Raw genomic sequence first — 13,921 nt, 5'->3', positions numbered from 1 at the left:
AATGCCAGTCACTATGGAACACCCCTCTCTTGCCAGTGTGGAAGCTGTCTGGGGAATATAGGCCAGTTCAGGACTTGTGTGCAGTAAACCAGGCCACGGTGACCATCCACCCAGTGGTGCCAAACCCTTATACTTTAATGGCACCTATTCCAGTGACTGCCACTTTGTTTACAGTCCTAGATTTGAAGGACACGTTTTTCTGTCTCCAGCTGGCCCCGATTAGTCAGCCTATTTTTGCTTTGCAAGGGGGTGAATCACAGTATACTTGGACAAGACTCCCACAGGGATTTAAGAACTCTCTCACAATCTTTGAAGAGGCACTGGCCTCAGACCTTAAAGCCTACACCCCACCAAGCAGTGACTGTGTCTTGCTCCAGTACACTGATGATCCTCTTCTAGCAGCCCCAAGCTGTGAGGACTGCTTTCAGGGGACCTAAGACCTCCTGCCCCTGTTATGGAAGGCAAGATATAAAGGGTCAGGGAAAAAGGATCAAATCTGCTCTGAAAGTGTCCAGTATTTAGGCTTCTGTATAAGCCAAGGGAAAAGATTGCTCGGTAGTGAATGAAAGCAGGCTGTTTGTGTGCTTCCCTCTCCAATCACCTGGCGACAAATCAGAGCGTTACTAAAGGCAGCTGGGTTCTGCTGCATCTGGATCCCAGATTTCTCACTAACGGCTAAGCCATTGTATGAAGACACAAAGCGGGGAGAGAAAGAGCCCCTCCTCTGGGAGGCCAACCCGGGAAAGGCCTTTAAATAAATCAAAGGAGCCTTGACTCAAGCTCCAGCTTTAGGGCTGCCAGACCTAACTAAGCCTTTCTTTTTATATGTCCATGAGCAAAAGGAAATGGTCATAGGGGTCCTAACTCAAGTCCTAGGGTCATGGCGCCACCCGGTGGCATATTTATCCAGGCAATTAGACAGTGTGGCACTCGGATGGCCTCCTTGTTTAAGGCGTTAGCTGCTACTGCTTCACTGGTACAAGAAGCTAATCAACTGACCTTGGGACAGCAACTGATAATCCAGGTACCACATTCAGTTATAACTTTAATGGACAAAAGGGGGCACCAATGGTTGTCAAATCCGAGAATGATTTACTATCAAGAACTCTTATGTGAAAATCCCTGCATAACTTAGGAGACTGTGACTACCCTAAACCCGGCTACCTTGCCCCCTTCATTGCTGTGCGGACGTAGTAGATGAAGTGTTCTCAAGCCAGAGAGATTTGACAGATAGGCCCCTTGGGGACCCGGACATTGAATATTTTACCGATGGGAGCAGCTTCATCCTAGAGGAGGCCCGCCGAGCGGGCAGCAGTGACTTTGGACTCGGTAGCAGAGGCGTGGTCTTTGCCTACAGGAACTTCTGCTCAGAAAGCAGAGCTAATAATTCTGACAAGGGCTCATTGGCTAGCAAAAGACCAAAAGGCAAATACTTACACAGACTCTGAATACGCTTTTGCCACTCTGCATGTTCATGGGGCTATTTACAAAGAAAGAGGACTCTTGACTGCTGGAGGAAAAGAAAGAAAGTACAAGGCAGAAATTCTACAGCTCTTAGATGCTGTGTGGGCCCGGAAGCAGGTGGCCGTAGTGCACTGTAGGGGGCACCAGAGGGCAGGAACATCAGAGGTGAAAGGAAACAGGCAGGCAGGGAAGCAAAGCAGGCTGCAATGGTGACTCCACCTTCTGAAGAGGACGCCTTAGCTATGCCTGTCCTCCCAGAGATTCCCCTCCCGGAGATTCCCCTCCCAAGCTACACTCCAAATGAAATGGCTTTGTTTGCCCAAGAAAATGGGAGCTACATTGAAGGAAGGTGGTGGAAATTCTCCAGTGGGAGGCTGGCCATACCTGAAATGGTGGCACCCAGATTTGTAAAACAGTTCCACCAAGGGACTCACATGGGAAAAACGGCACTAGAGACATTACTAGTTGTCACTTCTATGTGCCCCAGCTTACTGCTGTCACTTGAGCAGTTTGGGAACAGTGTTTAACTTGTGCTCAGAATAATCCTCGACAAGGGCCCACTCAAACCCCCAGGAATTCAGGAAAGAAGAGCCATGCCGTGTGAAAACCTGCTTATGGACTTCACCGAATTGTCCTGAGCAGGAGGCTATTGGTACATGTTGGTGCTTGTCTGTAGCTTTTCAGGATGGATCGAGGCCTTCTCCACCCAAACAGAGAAGGCATGAGAGGTGACCAAGGTATTGTTAAGAGACATTATTCCCAGATTTGGACTACCCCTGACTCTGGGGTTAGACAATGGACTGGCATTTGTGGCTGAAATAGCGCAGGACTTAACTCGACCATTAAGAATAAAATGAAAATTATATACAACCTAAAGGTGCAGAGCTCAGGTAAAGTGAAGCACATGAACTGGACACTCAGGCAGCTACTGAAGAAATTTTGTCAGGAAACTCACCTGAGATGGGATCAGGTCTTACCCGTGGTCCTCCTCCAAGTCAGGTGCACCCCCACAAGACAAACCAGGTATTCACCCTATAAGATTTTATTCGGGTGGCCCCCCCCGAATCACAGGTCAAATAAAGGTGATCTCTGTGAGTTAGGAGAACTCTAAGGAGGCAAATGCAGGCTTTAGGGCTAACTATGCAGAAAGTGCATGGCTGGGTACAAGAAAGAATGTCCATTAGTCTGACAGAGCCAGTACACCCTTTCAAACCAGGGGACCTTGTTGGGGTTAAGAAACGGAATCGCAACTCTGGGACCCATATGTGATGGGCCCCATGTTGTAATTTTGTTCACTCCCACTGCTGTTAAAGTTGCAGAAATCATGCCTTGGATCCACCACGACTGGCTGAAACCGGCAGCCCAGGACCAGAGGACCAGCCAGCAGGACCCAGACCATCCGATCCAGCTGATCCTGTGACGAGACTGGGCTCCTAGCAGAGACGACAACAGCCCTGCTCTGCTCACTTCGGAAGCTGAGCAGTCTATGCATGGCAGAAGTTTGAGGAAACAGCAAGCTCTGCTCTAGTCGCACTGGAAGCTGAAGCTTGAGGAGTCATCATCAGATGAGTAAATACGGCCAGAGATCTTAGGACCAGTAATCTTATTTGTATTATTAATTATATTACTGCTGTGCTATTGCTTCAACAAATCTCCTCCACCCTGCCAATGCTAGGTGTAAGAATACTACACCTTGCCTTGTTTCTGTTGATCCCCATGTCTGTACTAGGAGAGGAAGCGCCTATAGAGGAATGCCCACATTGCATGCGTACTACATGGATAGGAAATACACTAGTTATGACTTTGTTGTACCATACATACTATGAACGCACAGGAACCCCTCTGGGGACTTGTATGTGCAACCAAACAAACTATTCAGTTTCTGACCCAGGGGATAGCTAGCTTTATGCATACTATCACCCTAAGCTTTTACCTGGGACCTGGTTTGAGATTCACACTGGGTCAAGGGAAGGAAGTCTCTTAAACAAGACCAAAGTTTCTCTCTCCCACAAAAGAGTCACATCTTTGTATTTTGATATTTGCTGGATAACATCCATAGACTCACTCTTTCCCGTAATCCACAGTTCCATGGAGTACTACAATAGCTGCCATAAAAATAAGTGTGCACCCCCTGCTTGCTCCACCAGTTCCCCGGTAACAACTTGCTGGGGCTGTGCCACATGGTCTACTAACCAACAATCACCAGGGCTAATCATGCTTACCAAAATACCTTCAGAACCAGATTGTAAAACTAGCATTTGCAATCCTGTGAATCTTACCATCTTGGAGCCAAATCGGCCCGTATGGACTACAGGTTTAAAAGCGCCACTAGAGGTACAAGCCAGCAGCCAAGAAATAGACTCAAGAGTCTATGTCTATATCATATATATATAAAAAGAAAACCGATTCCTTCTGGCCCAGCAGCAGTTCCAGGTCTTTAAGTCATTCAATGAGCACTTTAAGCAGCAGGTACCTGAAGCGCCTCCTCCTATAGCTGTAGATCTGTTCGCACGGTTGGCTGAAAACAGCTGACAGCTTAGGTGTTTCCTCATGCTATGTCTGTGGAGGAACAAATATGGGATACCAGTGGCCTTGGGAAGCAAAAGAGCTATTGCCTCAAGAAAATTACACTTTAACCCTTTCATCCCCAGAGCTGGCACTCGCGAGCTCAAGTGTCTGGCTGCTAAAATCATCTGTCTTTGGAAGATTCTGCATTGGCCACTGGGGAAAAGCCTTTACAAACCCAGTAGGGGAATTAATCTGCCTAGGACAGCAATATTACAATGCGATATTAGGGAAAACTTTATGGTGGGGCAAATATAAGCAAGGTAAAGATACAACCAGGTTGCCACATCGCAATCCATTTTCCCGTTTTCCCTCTTTAATCCACTCCTGGTATCAGCTAGAGGCACCAAACAGCTGGCAAGCACCTTCTGGCCTCTATTGATCTGTGGGCCATGAGCTTACTGGCAATTACCTGCCAATTGGACAGGGGCCTGCGTGTTAGGGACAATAAAACCATCTTTCTTCCTGCACCCATTACAACAGGTAGAGGTTTTAGGGTATCCTATCTGTGATGAAATTAAGGGAAGGAGCAAAAGGAATATAGACCTAAAAAAGGATATAAAGATAGGAGATTGGAAGGACACTGACTGGCCTCCTGAAAGAATAATTCAATACTATAGGCCAGATACATGGGCATAAGATGGGCTGCAGGGATACTGTACCCCTATTTACATGCTCAGCCGCATCATAAGGTTGCAGGCAGTACTTGAAATCATCACCAATGAAACTGCAAATGCATTGCACCTGCTGGCCCAGCAAGCCACAAAGATGAGAAATGCCAGTTATCAAAATAAGCTAGGCTTGGACTACCTTCTAGCCCAAGAAGGAGGTGTAGGCGGGAAGTTTAATCTGACACATTGTTGTTTAGAAATTGATGATTATGGAAAGGCCTTCATGGAAATAACTGCAAGAATGTGAAAGATAACTCATGTCCCAGTTCAGACCTGGAAGTCAATATGGTCTCTAGATTCCCTTTTTGGAGATTGGTTTTCAACCTTTGGCGGTTTTAAAACATCAATTGGATAGTACTAGCTATATTAGGAGGCTGTTTAATACTCCCCTGCCTCTTACTCCCCCTCATCAGAGGCATCCAATCAACTATAGAAGCTGTAGTTGACAGAACCATCACCACTTGACTAATGGCTCTAACTAGATACCAAGCTGTACCAAATGAAGAAAACTTGCCTTATCACGAAGAACAAAGTTGTAGTGATGACTTCTATTAAAATTTCATACATAGGAGGCATCAAAGGTGAGGTATGAGGTGGGAAAAAAGAAAAAAATTAAAGAAACAAGAAAATAGAAATTAAAAAAGAGAAAGAAATAAGCTGCCTGTGTTAGGCTGACTCGTTTCAAAGGCAGTAACAGACAAAGTTTCAATAATGTTATCTAAGGACCAGAGCTCAGAGGAATGTGCTCTGAAGACTCTCCCAGCACTCCCTCAACATAAGGATGAAAAGACATAAGTTTTCCTGTCTCTCCTTTAGTGTAAGTGAACTTCCCCATCGAATCCCATCCCCTCTGCTATGTAAAGTATACCTTGCTCCTTGCTCTGTAAGTTTTAGGAGTTTCTTTTTTTCCTATAGTTAGTGATTGTAGGTTCCTGCTTCTTCATCTAAGCAGTATAGCCTGAGCAGTTCTGGCTTGTAGCTAGCTAGACACCATAGTGGGGATTGCAAGATGAGTCTTTGTGAGACTCCTTTGAGCTAAGCAGATAATGACCATCTGGGCAGCATAGTAAGGAGTACACTAAACTTGAGTTATAAGCCTGTGTTAGTTTGATTAACAGCCTTTGTCTTGCCTCTGTACATTCGCGTTTGTGCCACTTAGGAGTAGGTATATAAGCAAAACCTTGTCTTTGTTCAGGGCCCAGTTTTTTGGACGTTGAGTTCACTGGGAAGGAGTGCACTCAATAAAAGATCCTCCTACTATACCCTGAGGTCTCCCTTGCCCTCCTGAATTTCTGCAACAGTGTCACACCTCAAGAAACTGGAGTAGTCAGAACAAACTAAACCTAGAGCCAGAAGAAGAAAAGAAACGACAAAGATAAGAGCAGAACTAAGTGAAAATCAAACAAAAAATACAAAAAAACCAATGAAACAAAAAGTTGGTTATTTGAAAAAATAATCAAATTCATGGACCATTAGCCATATTAACAAAAGAAGAGGAAAGATCCAAATAAGCTCAATTAGAAATGAAATGAGACAATACAATCTACACTGCTAATACATAAAATAATTTGAGACTACTATGTACAGCTTCATGTGCACAATGTAGAAGACTTAGAGGAAATGGAAAAATTCCTAGAAACATACAACTCTCCTAGATTAAATCAAGAAGAAACCGTTACTTTGAATAGATGAATAACAAACAGTGAGATTGAATCAGTAATTCAAGAATTGCCAACAATGCCAACAACAAAACAGGGCCAGGTGAACTCACAGTTGAAGTCTACACAAAACTCAAAGAAAAATTGCTATCATTTTTTCTGAAACTGTTTTTTTTTAATTTAGAAAAAAGGAATTCTCCCTAAATTAATCTCTAAAGCTACTATAACCCAGATACCCAAACCAGGAAAACACACACGCGTGCGCGCGCACACACACACACATACACATTCTACATATGAATTTTCCTGGTAAATATAGATGCAAAAATACTCAAAAAAATAGCTAACCTAGTCCAACAGCACATCCAAAAGATAATTCGTCATGATAAAAGTAGGTTTCATCTCAGAAATGGAAGGGCTATTTGAATATACACAAGTCAACAAATGTAAGACATCACATAAACGGAATTAAAAACATAAACCGTAGGATTATCTCAATAGATGCAGAAAAAGCATTTAACAAAATTCAGTGTTTTTAATTATAAAAATTCTAAGTCAAATAGGCATAGAAGGAACTGATCTCAAACTAATAAAGGTTATATAGGAAAAACTCACACCCAACATCATGCTGAATGCGAGAAAGTTAAAAGCATTCCCCCTGGGAACACAAACAATACAAGAATGTCCATGTTCACCAATTCTATTCAACATAGTGCCGGAAGTTTTACCCAGAGCAATCATTCATGAGAGAAAAATAAAGGGCATCTAAATTGAGAAAGAGAAAGTCAAACTATCACTGTTTACAGATGAAGTGATTATATACCTAGAAAACCCTAGACTCCTCCAAAATACTGTCAGTTTTAGTAAATGAATTCACTTATGTCTCAGGTCACAAAATAAATGTACACAAATTGGTAGCACTGCTATATATCAACAACCACAAAGCTGACAATCAAAGCAAGAACTCCATTTCTTTTACAGAAGCTACGAAAAGATATTTAGGAATATACTTAACCAAAAAAGTAGAAGATCTCTACAAGGAGAACTACAAAACACTGCTAAAAGAAATCATAGATGACACAAACAAATGGAAATGCATCCCATGCTCATGGATTGGAAGAAGTAATATTGTGAAAATGACCATAATGCCCAAAGCAATCTACAGATTCAATGCAATTCTTATGAAAATACCCACATTACTTTTTATAGAATTTAAAAAATGCGAAAATTCATATGAAACCAAAAAAGCCCAAATAGCCAAATAAATCCTAATAAGAAAAAAAAAATGGAGCCATCACATTACTGAACTTCAAATTATACCACAAGGCTGCAGTTACCAAAACAATATGGTACTGATATAATGTAGGCTCATAGACCACTGGAACAAAATAGAGAACCCAGAAATAAAGCCAAATATGTAAAGCCAACTGATGTTTTACAAAGCATACAAAAATATAAATTGGAAAATAGACACCATATTTAATAAATGGTACTGGGAAAACTAGCAAGCCACATGTAAAAGAATAAGACTGGATCTCATTCTTAAGGGAAAAAATAAATTTAAAAACAAACAAAAAAACAGTTAAAACAAACATAAATTCAATAATAATTAGAAGAAATAGTCTACCAAAATGAGAGGAAATGAGAAAAATAACTCAAGTAATATGACAAAACAGGGTGCTATAAGGTCCCAAAAAGGTCACACTAGGTCTCCAGCAATAAACTTGAACCAAAATGAAGTCTTTAAAACACCAGATAAGAAATTCAGAATGTTGATTATTAAGCTACTCAAGAAGATATAATAAGAAGGTGAAAATCATCATAAACAAATGTTTCAAAGTAGTTCAGGTCTTTATTTGGAGATCAAGCATGAGTTCGGGTGATGTGACAACAAGGGGATGGCTTGTGATAGTTAATATTAGGTGTTAAGTTGATTGGATTAAAGGATGCCTAGATGGCTGGGAAAGTATTGTTTCTTTGTGTGTCTCTTGGGTTTTGCCAGAGGAGGTTGACATTTGAGTAAGCAGCCTGCAAGAGAAAGACCCAGCCTCAATATGGATGGACACCATCCACTCTGCTGTCAGCACAGCTAGAATAAAGCAGTTGGAAGAAGACGAGATAACATTGCTTGCTCCGCCTTCTGTTTTTGTTTTGTTTTGCTTTGTTTTCCTTGCTGGCTGCCTTTTTCCACTCTTCCTGCCCTTGGACATAAGATTTCACGTTCTTTGGCAGTTGGACTATGGGGCGTGAAGCAGGGGCTTGCTGAGGGCTCTTAGGCCCTTGGTCAGAGAATGAAGTGTTCGCTGTTGGCTTTTCTGGTTTTGAGACTTATGGACTTAGACTAAGCCACTACCAGTTTCTTTTTCTTCCCAAGCTTTTAGAAAGCCTATCATGGAACTTTCATTTTGTAATTTTGTGAGAAAATTCTAATAAACTATATTTCCTCTATACATATGTTATATTAGTTCTATTTCTCTAGAGAACTCTGAGTAATACAACTTTGATACAAAAAAAATTGTCATATTCACAAAAATGTATGCTAAAATAAGCCAACACACAAAAGTGCATAAAAGTATGATTCTATTTCTAGGAATTATAAAAAATGAAAATGAATCCAAAGTAACAAAAAAAAAAAGATCAGTAGTTGCCTAAGGACAGATTGGAAAATTATATTTTTCCAAATGCTACAAATGACACTCTCACCTACTATGAGCATTACTCTTTCCTCAGGAATTTCACCCCAGAACTGACTCTGTAGTAGGAGACATGCAAACAGGTTCCTGTTCAAGTACTAACTCTTCCTAACACTTTCTTTTCATGTACTTCCTTGACTTATTTGTTGATGAAGGTTGATACCATAAAAATAACTAAACCAGGCTTACAGTAGAGAAAAAGAAGAGAGTGATGGAAAGATTAAGCTGGAGCATCCAGTTTCAGTGATTCTTTGACCCTGCCCTCCCTGAAGTCTAGAGGCAGAGGGATGAGCCCTGCTGAACAGTACATCTTTGTCCACAGTGAGAAAGAGGTGTAAATGTGCCACCCACCCATGCTTATAAAATGGCCCATGGACAGCTTATCCCCTGTTCATGAAGCGGATGCCACCTGATGTCTGTGCCCTTTCTCAGTGTCCACACCTTAGGGTCTGTGCTAATATGGGGTTCTCTTTTTATTCTCAGAGGTAGGGTCCCTGTGGATCATGCCTACCTGTGGCTGCTTCTCTGTCTGTTCCCTCTGTGTTTGTAAAAGTCCTACATGAAGTTCACTGGTGGAATCTGGAAGAGAAATGGTACAGCCCAACAATTCTCAGAACCTTTTTTACAAAGTCTCTGAATTTACCTTCATTGACTCTAGCATGATCTCAACCCAGCAGGCTTCAGGACAGGGGTTGGTGTGGGAGGCAACAGTGAGTGATTCAAGTGGCATTTGTTAGCGGTACCCTCCATCAATACAAAGAAAAATCAGAATCATCAGGGACACCCTTGTCAGCATGGTCTCCCTCAAAATGACCAACCTGAGAGCCGAGGAGAAGGCCATGTATTACCATGAGAGACACAGTTAGGAGACATCTGTGTGGCAACCCAACACAGTTAGGGGACATCTGTGTTTGTGTCTGAGCCCAGATACAAACCTCCCTGCAGGGAGACAGGAGGGGACTGTGTGACAGACACTGCTCAGAGCTACCAAGGGGAGCTCAGAACCATAAGGAGGCAGTGGGGACACAAAGGAGGACTCAGGAGCCACCAGGGGGTGCTCAGAACCACCTCAGGGTGGTGAGGACCCCAGGGGGTGCTGAGGACACAAGGGGAGGATCAGGACACCAGAGGGCGCTCAGGACACAAAGGGGATACTCAGGACACCAGGGTCTGCTCAGAACCACCAGGGGGCGCTTATGAATCACCAGGAGAGGGTCAGCAACCACCAGGGGGCGCTCAGGACACCAGGGGACACTCAGAACCAAAAAGGGGTGCTCAGAACATGAGGCGGAGCTCAGGACACAAGGGGGAGCTCAGAACCACCAGGGGGCGCTCAGGATGCCAGTGGTCGCTCAGAACCACCAGGGGGCGCTCAGGACATAAGGTGACGCTTAGAACACAACGGGGGAGCTCCGCACCAACAGGGGGCGCTCGGGACACCAGGGGGCGCTAAGAACACCAGGGGGCGCTCAGGACATCAGCCGTCGCTCAGAACCACCAGGGGGCGCTTATGAATCACCAGGAGAGGGTCAGCAACCACGAGGGGGCGCTCAGGACACCAGGGGCTGCTCAGAATCACCAGGGGGCGCTCAGGACATGAGGTGGAGCTCAGGACACAAGGGGGAGCTCAGGACCACGTGGGGGCACTCAGGACTCCAGCGGTTGCTCAGAACCACCAGGAGGCACTCAGGACATAAAGTGACGCTTAGAACACAACGGGGAGCTCTGCACCAACAGGGGGCGCTCGGGACACCAGGGGGCGCTAAGAACACCAGGGGGCGCTCAGGACACCAGCCGTCGCTCAGAACCACCAGGGGGCACTTGTGAATCACCAGGAGAGGGTCAGCAACCACCAGGGGGCGCTCAGGACACCAGGGGACACTCAGAACCAAAAGGGGGTGCTCAGGACATGAGGTGGAGCTCAGGACACAAGGGGGAGCTCAGAACCACCAGGGGGCGCCCAGGACTCCAGCGGTCGCTCAGAACCACCAGGGGGCGCTCAGGACACCAGTGGTCGCTCAGAACCACCAGGGGGCGCTCAGGACACCAGTGGTCGCTCAGAACCACCCGGGGGCGCTCAGGACACCAGTGGTCGCTCAGAACCACCAGGGGGCGCTCAGGACATAAGGTGACGCTTAGGACACAAGGGGGAGCTCAGCATCAACAGGGGGCGCTCGGGACACCAGGGGGCGCTAAGAACACTAGGGGGCGGTCAGGACATTAGGGTTCTGTTAGGAAGCAGTGCCTCATCAGGTCCCTGGGGAGGGTGGGTTTCTTTATTTAGGCTTTGTGATTCCTGACCTGGTGAAGTGAAAGTCTTCTGCACGTCTTTTGCCATTTCTTCCTTGGAATCCATGTTTCTCTTACCTACAAAATCTTAACTTAGAACGGAAATTCAATTAAACTTTTAAATCTTTATATTTTTGTAATAATACTAGCAATAGTATCTCAGTACAATTTTAAAATGAAGAAATTGTGTATGCTTACTTCAAACTATTTCCACAAACAGATTTTGTTACTGTGCTGTGTCAGTCACACTTTTATAAAGGTTTTCTAACAATAACTCAGCATACGCATGGTGTTGACTTTCTTTCTCTTTCATCTGCTGATTGTGAAGATGAAACCCCACTTTTAAGGGCTTCTGTCCTACACTTTGGTGGCTCCTGGTGTTCTGCCCCTCAGTCTGTTTCTCCACCTTCCCTTCTTCTGTCCAAATCTTTTATAATCCTCAGTTTCCATTCAAGGAATCAGCAAGTCTGTTTACTTTGTCTCATCCATGTCTGGTGAATCAGTTCACTTCCCTTTATGATCACTGAAGCCAACCAAGTATACGCAGGCAACTGTTCCAAGAATATGCTCATCTACTTGCAGACTCTCTGCCTCCTCACCTCTTTCTACGGTCCTGCAGACATCACCCCCCCCGCATCCCCTCCCTTCCCTAAGTACCACAGAGTGGGCTCTGCAGCTCCTGCTGCCCCCTGTGTGCTCAGTCCTGGGGCTCACTAGTGCTTTGATGATAAAGCCCAAATCCCTAATGTGTTTGCACATTCTTGGACCACCCTCTAGCAAGCTATCATTGTGAGTTAATCCTGGGAACCCTGGGCTGATATTAGTTCTATATTTACGGATATTCTCTGGCATTCAGGAATATTGTCAAATAAACAACCTATTGAGTTTATGTTAAAAATTCATGTGAAGCCATTGCAAAAAAAAAAGTCTTTAAACTGGAAATAGCTACTTTTTAATTTAATACTTAATATTTTATTTTAATTTAATATTTAAATGCTATTTAAATTGGAAAAGAGGTGATGCCTTTTGTAAAGTACAACGTTATTTCAACCAATCATGTAACACAATTTTAATAGAGATGTTTACCTTTTTGATTATTATATTTATTTATAACATTAAATGCATTAAAACATTTATTTAAAAAGTATGCTATTAGTAAAAATGGGAAATAAGCCAGCACAGAGTATGTGAAGAATACCATTGTATATTTCATTGATACATTTGTCAATAATGGCAGTTACAGTAAGTTTTACTAAAACACGCATTTACATATATTTCTTAATTTACATTGGAATAGACAGACTTACTCATAGAAGAATGTTACTTTGTACTAAAACCTTAAACTATAAATACAAATAAATCCATATAAATTAAATAGGATAACATAGAAACAAATGTATGCCACTTTGATGTTTGGAAATGCATTTATTTTTGCCTGTGCACATATATGTTTCATTGCCGGGTGTGTGTGTCTATGTCTGTATATATGGGTGTGACTATGAAGTTTCAAAATGCATTATTATCTTGTATAGTTATATAAATCTAAGGTTTTTTATGTTAAAATATAATAAAAAACGGACACAAAAATATTCTAGAGAGCATTTGCAATAGCTAAGGTGTATTCAGGTGTTGTATTAATAATGAAAAACTAGCCAAAATATTTTTAAACTTTTATTTTAGGTTCAGAAGAACCTGTGCAAGTTTTGTTTTATAAGTAAATTGTGAGTTATGCTGGTTTGATGTACAGATTATTTTGTCACCAAGGAAATAAGCATAGTACCTGATATGTAGTTTTTCAATTCTCACCCTCCTCTCACCCTCCACACTTGAGTAGGAACTCGTGTCTGTTGTTTTCTTTGTGTTAATATGATTAGCTCCCACTTATACATGAGAACAGATGGTATGTAATTTTCTGTTACTGCGTTAGTTTCCTTAGGATAATGACCTCCAGCTCCATCTATGTTGCTGCAAATAAGATGATCTTATTCTCATGACTGTATTGTATTCCATTCTCAAACATACATAAATCAGTAAACGTGATTCATCATATAAACAGAAGTAAAAACCACATAATCATCTCATTGATCAATATTAACTTTCAATGTAAATCTCCCAGGAATCTTTCATCTTCTCTTGACCTTCCCCTCTCCTCAGGCATCCCAAACCATAGATTTCTGTATATTAGGATACATGAAACTAGGGCCCTCTCTCAGCTGATGAAAACCAGCCCAGCCCCGACTCCACAGCTCTTGGAGAGAAGCCCCAGCCCTGGAATACCAAGGTGCTTCCATTGAGTAATTAGCACTAGACACTGAAGACATGCCGTGGAGTTAGGAATGCACTGGGTTTTCTTTGCTATTGTTCTAAAAGACGATCAAGAAGAACTAGAAATATTGACTGTGAGTGGATATGAGTGACAGAAACAGTGGATCTGTGTGGTAGTTTCTGACACGAATGTCTCTGTGTTTGCAGGTGTCCAATGTGAGGTGTAGCTGGTAGAGTCTGGGGGAGGCTTGGTACAGCCTGGGGCATCCCTGTGACTCTCCTGTGCAGCCTCTGGATTCACCTTCAGTAGCTATGG

The 13,921-nt window shown here is 43.1% G+C and overlaps 1 gene segment (V, D, J or C); it reads left to right on the top strand.

Annotated features, from left to right (window-relative positions):
- Positions 1–13,921, top strand: part of LOC106999633 (immunoglobulin heavy variable 4-4-like) — a 76,002-nt gene that overhangs the window by 28,483 nt on the left and 33,598 nt on the right.

The sequence above is a fragment of the Macaca mulatta genome, chromosome 7, assembly GCF_049350105.2.
Source record: "Macaca mulatta isolate MMU2019108-1 chromosome 7, T2T-MMU8v2.0, whole genome shotgun sequence".
Taxonomy (NCBI): domain Eukaryota; kingdom Metazoa; phylum Chordata; class Mammalia; order Primates; family Cercopithecidae; genus Macaca; species Macaca mulatta.
This window is presented reverse-complemented; position numbering and strand designations above follow the sequence as displayed.